The sequence below is a fragment of the Micromys minutus genome (genome assembly GCF_963924665.1).
Source record: "Micromys minutus genome assembly, chromosome: 18".
NCBI classification, from domain to species: Eukaryota; Metazoa; Chordata; class Mammalia; order Rodentia; family Muridae; genus Micromys; species Micromys minutus.
This window is the reverse complement of record NC_137953.1, coordinates 43,350,906-43,357,376: the sequence shown is the minus strand read 5'-3', so window position 1 is coordinate 43,357,376 and position 6,471 is coordinate 43,350,906.

Sequence of the window (6,471 nt, the reverse complement as noted above, 5' to 3'; positions counted from 1 at the left end):
TAAGCTGTCCTCTGACTTCCACATGTGTATTGTAGTATGTTCCTTACCATAAATGAATGAACAAATAAATAAATAGATAAATATATAGGTAAATAGATAAATGTAATAATTTAAAATTTTAATTGTTGATGGTGAGAAACATATTTAATGAAAAATTCTAGGAAGACATTTTATACATATTTCTGGATATATGAAATAAATATTTTCATAATGCAGTGGGGGATAAATATTTTATAGATCTTGAAGTACACAGTGTTTCAGAAAGTCATATGGAATCTGATAGAAAAGAAGCAGTTCAAATTATGGTCAAGTCAAGGAAACTCTTCCCCAATTAATAACTGATAGAAAAGCAATGACTTACATGGCCTCTTTTGGAGCACACACAGAGACAGTAATATACATGAGGACATGCACACATTTGTACATGACAGATGTTTGATGTCTTAAAAGTAGGTAGGTAGCCATTTTAGAGGCAGTGGAAATCTAAGTGACTACGTGGAAGAAAGATTGACCAAAGGAGAAAAGATGAGCAGAGAAGAAGGTCAGATGGCATGGTCACGTGGCTATGTAGTCATAGTTAGTAGCAGCAAGAGACTCCATCACTTGGAAAGCATCAGTTGTAGATACTTTGCAAGAGATGGTGTCCATAGGAATACAAAGAAAGATCTTGTTAGTGAGGGCTGTAACCCTCCACTGAGTTCCTTGAGTATTACTTTCAACTTAAGAGGAACAAACCAACAAATCACTTTTGAAAAGTAAATGCTACATTTTCCTTTTCTATTAGTATCTGCAGGTGCACCTCTGATGTGTCCTTGCAGCATCCTGGGTCTTTACCTCAAGGAATAATCCATGGTTCAGTTTGTAGCACTCACAGCTGCAAAGGAGAAGATGTAAGATGTAATAATGGATTGGATCTACATTGTTACTTATAAATTAGAAGAGGTTCTTGCTCTGTGTTTGTCTGATGTGTTATTGAGCAAAGAAGTGAAAGAGACTCATCATTTGCCATTAGGATAGATGTAATTGTAACAGATATCCTAATTGACCCCAGTCCTATCTCAAAATCATACAGACACCAAAGACATTTCAAACCATATGAACAAATAAAAATACAACAACTAATCAGTAGACAGATAAATATGTTTTATAGTGTATCAGGCTCTTCTAGAGGTTATATGTATATATATATATATATATATATATATATATATATATATATATATTATATACATATATAACATATGTTATACTAGAATATATTTAAACATTTACATTTTATCATATTTTCTTCATTAAATACAAACATGGGTAGTCTAAGATGTTTCTTCTATACTGTATGATTTATAAATGTTCAACTGGATTGCAAATCAAGTTCTCAGATGTTTATCTTTTCTAATAATGAAATACAACAGCTGATCAACTGCAACCATATTCTTATTATCTCAAAAACATGCTTACAAGTAACATTATAAGACAGTACAGGACATATTTAGGAATGTGTGTGTGTGTGTGTGTGTGTGTGTGTGAGAGAGAGAGAGAGAGAGAGAGAGAGAGTGTGTGTGTGTGTTGTGTGTGAGAGTGTGTGTTTGTGTGTATGTACATATATGTATAAAAATTCATTAGTGAAGAAAGAGGACGTGAGTAGGAAGGTGAGTGTGGAGAGAGTATGTAGAAGGGGTTTGTGGGAGGAAAGGGAAGGGGAAATATGATTATAAGCTTATAAATATAAATATCAAAAGTCCACAGATTCCTGTCCCCTTTGTGTTCATATGAGGGAAACAAGTCCCCTGTGATTTGTCCTCCCCATGTGGCTTACTTGGGTACTTTTGCATTGTACTCTCCTTCCTCAAGCCTGTGATATTTTACATACCACAGTTTCAATAATCTTTTCACTAATTTCTCTTTTTCTGGTTTATCTCAATTTCAAGAAATAAACAATATCTACTATTTTACATTTCATTTTTTTTCTACAACATAACACAACCCAGGGCTGATACCAATCCAATGTTCTGACATTTAACATTTATCAAATATTTATTGCCGTGTATTAACTAATCCTTTGTAACTGCCTCCGATTTACTGCCCATAGGAGGGATTTTGATATAAAGAGATAACCCAACTTAACATCAGTTTCTGGCATTAAAGAGTTTAGAACTTAAGAAGAAAGAAAAGCTTGTGAGTTGCTAATTGTTAGGAAAAATATTTCCTATGCTCTGAAGCAGCACTGACAAATGCTGATAGGGGGTTTTGAGAGGTTCTATCATAACAAGATAGAACGCTGATATAAGTCAGATGTAGAATCTACAGAATAAAGTTGATCCCTGAGAAGGGTGCCATAATTTAAAGAGGCCCCCAAATATAATTAATCTAAGGACAATAATGTGCTGACTTGAGTGGTTATTAGTAGGAAGGAGTGGACCATGACTGCATTATTGACAGTCTAGGTGAGGATTACTTAGAAGGACTCAACCTCCCAGACCTGGATATGACCCTGCCCCAGAAGAGGAAAAAAGGGTGACACATCTCCCCATTCTTCAAAGGGGTCTGGTGACTGAAGAGCGCAGGGCAAGTCAAGTAGGGTGCAGTCATCACCTCTGTCCCCGACACTGTGATTGCTCCTAATGGAGGAGGACATCCAGTAACGTTTAGTCCCCATGCTGTTTTTCCTGAGCAAACACAAGCCGCCCTTCTCATCTAGATTCTCGCTTCTTTCCATAGAGGAGCTGGCCCTGGCTTTGGTAAAATAAGAATAAAGAGGCGTCTTAATTGTGACAGAAGGAACTGAATCTCATAATTAACTCACAAGTGATCACTGACCCTTTCTCTTTTATATTAAAATTAATGAATTGTGGAAAGTCAACGTGAAGACAGTTTTAAGAACAAAGGTGTTGGGTCTGGGAGTGTGGCACTATTGGTAGAACATATGTCCAATATGGATAAATCTCTGGGCTATCCCCAGAAACACATAGAACCAAGTATGGTGGCATACACCTGTAACCCACACTAACTCTTGAGAATGGCAGGCAGGAGGATCAGAAGTTTATATAATCAGAACACAGAGAGTTTGAAACAGCCTAGGCTTGAGGGAAAAACCAAACCAAACCAAAATGAACAAAGGTTATTACACTTCTACAAGTCACATTCAAGCATGTAGAATTCCTTAACTGCAAGAAAGAGTAAGTGCAGAGGGCATTTGGAAGAGAGGTATGACAAGAACTTATTTGACACACTCCCTGCTAGCATGCTAGATGGTGTGTGTCGGCATAGGTTAGGTTTATACCTGAAATTGGAGATTAGTTTCTGCTAGTAAATCAATGGCTTATGTGAACTTGCAAAAGTAAGAAAAACCCTACACACAACAATCTTATTTGGGGTGGGAAGGGCTGAATATCATCTTTTTTCCATTTCTTTTTTTCCCCTTTTACTAAAAATAAATTCTTTTGCTACATAATGTTTCCTAATTATGGTTTCTGGACCCAACTAGTCTTTCCACTTTCTTTACTTCCTTTCTCATCTGGGTCTTCTACTACTTTTCTATCTCCCATTATAAAAGAATATATATATATATATATATATATATATATATATATATATATATATATATATATAATTTGATATACATCTATTTGAAAACTATCTATTTATCTATCATCTATATCTATGTATCTATGTATCTATGTATCTATGTATCTATCTATCTATCTATCTATCTATCTATCTATCTACCTAATCTATTTATCTTAATTTCTCATCTTTCACCCACAGAGTGACACTATCTGCTTCACTGGGTTATTTTATCCTATTTCCCACTTTTTTTTTTTAATACTCCCGCCATCCCAGTGTTTTCTCTACACATTCCCACGAGGATCAGTGTGTTACAGACAACGAATCTCAGAACAGGGGGAGTTGTATGAAAGTAAAATGTCTTAGCCTTGGCATGAAACATCTGAGAGAAAGAATAATTCAAACCACAGTGGATGTATAAAGTGACTTTTTACATCACATAAAAAGTACAGCTGAATTTCTATTAAGTAGGTGTTTGAGAAGATCTGTTAGTGGTCAAATGTATTCTTCATTGGCTAATTTTCCTTCTGTGTAGAACTTGTTGATGATATAAGAAGGTTTAAATACGTATACTTCACTGGATTTTCCTAAAAGGTCACTCATGAAAAAACTGTTTGCGCCCCTCTCCAGGCACCTTGTGATTATCAAGCCCCCACACTCCTCTCTCATATTTTCTTCTCTCATTGCCTCAGTGTTCATCTAAGATGGGCATTTGCACACAGACTTTGGTGTTGAAGAACATCTTGTTTCTGTGCGTGTTATGAGTCCAGAAGGAATAAGAAGGAGACATAAACTTATATTCACAAGAATAGTGGGAGCTGGAGAGATGGCTCAGCGGTTAAGAGCACTGACTGCTCTTCCAGAGGTCCTGAGTTCAATTCTCAGCAACCACATGGTGGCTCACAAACATCTGTAATGTGATCCCAATGCCCTCTTCTGGTGTGTGTCTGAAGACAGCTACAGTGTACTCATATAGATAAAAATAAATAAGCCTTTTAAAAATAGTTAAAAAAAAACAGAAACAAACTCCCCTTAGAAGCTGGGAAAATGGCTCATATTTCTTTATAAAAAATATAAATAACACTCCATGGCTTACTTTTTGGGGGGAAGGATAATGTTGCTTTGTAAGGTAAGAAGGAATTTAAATGTAACAGTCACTGTCTGGGAGGATTAGTGGTGATCCAGCATGACTTCCAATAAAATCAAGGGCCTGGGAAGGGACTCTGGCAGTGAACAGTTGATATGACAGAGAAATGTTAGCGTAGGTGTGGACCACAGAGTTCTGGAGACATCGGAGACCCTCTCAGCACACGGACAAGGTAAAAATACTTTTCCTCATCACCATCCAGTAGCATTCGCCTCTGCCACTGTGTTGACCTTTGTCATGAAAGTGTAATGCCAGTGGTTGACAAAGGGCTGGCCTCTTGCCAGTGGCAGCAAACTGAGCTCGGAGCTGTAGCATTCTTTGTTGTCACCAAATATTAGAAACACAAAGCCAGTGTCGCTTAGGACGTGTTACATAAAACAGTCCAGTCTTGTCACCAAGACTGTGCCAATGAGTGACAAGCTGAGCTCGCCAAACTTTTCCTGGAAGCATACACGGTATTCCTTGAAATGGCTCCTGTGTTCAGATTTCAGTATTTAGTCGCGTTTTATCAAGATGAACAAGCAAGCCTGATACTCTGGAGTGAGCAGCCGACAGCGTTGATTGCAGCTAAAAGGAAACTGGTGCTCCAAAGGGAAATTCAAATTTTGGAAAACGTATTCCTACATCATGAGAGTGATAAGTCCTCAGTATTTATAAGAAGCCGGAGCTGGCGTTGGGGAAACGGATCAGCGGTGGAGCGCTTACGGTTCTCACAGAGCTCTCAAGTGAAGTCCTGTAGCTCTGGCTTCAGGGATTCCAATTCTCTTCTGGACACCAAAGGTTCTTGTTCTCACAAATGTGCATACCCTCTCTCAATACACACAATTAAAAATAAAATCCATCTTAAGAAGACATTAGATCTGAGTTTTAAGTCATGATTTGGGGCCCATCCAATATGTGTTGTGAGGGTGTGAGTGATTAGAGTTGTCAGTTTGGGAAACTCTGAAGTCACCTAGGCACACCTCTAAGGGGTTACTTTGAGCATGCTAGTTGATGTGTTATTATCCTTTGGACTTGTGGCGAGGAACGTTTCTCTGGTAGGAAATCTTGGACTAAAAAGCAGGCAGAACACTGGCATCTGTGGGATCATTGCTCAATCTGGCTCTGCTGATTGGAACAGTCACTCCAGGTTCCTGTTGCCTTTACTCTTAAACTGGAGCTAAAAAGAATGTGTTTCCTCCTTTTTCTTGTCAGGGTATTTTGTCACACCAGCAGGCAAGCAAACTGCGACAGACGGGTCTGTGTGCTGCTGAGTCAGGGGACACTGGCCAGTGCACACTCACACAGTATATGAAACCCTAGCTCACAGCAGCACTCTGCCTGTTACACTCACATCCTTCTATTCATATACATTGCATCTCTCGACTTTTACAAAGACAAAGAACGGCGGGAGCCAGTGGTTAATTGCTGGGGCCAGTTTCTGGCTAAGGACATGGGACACACAGCTGTTGACAGCTGTGAAGGTAAGAAGACCAGTGCACTGTCCAGACCGTTTTCTTTGCAGACCAGAGGTTTTGCAGCCACAAGTGCTTCTAAAATCGTGTTCTTTATTCTCTACATTTATGTTCTACATTTTCTTGCACAGTGCAGAAAAGCGGCTTCTTTCTTGTGCACACAGCATCTCATGGACTCGTATATCAATTGCTTCAGCTTTTCTAGTGTCCCCACCAATTTAGCATGATCTGTTGCAAAATAACTGGTTCCCACCGGCCAGAAAAGTCACTTCCTTCAGGAAAATTCCCCCAGTGAGCTTTGGCCCT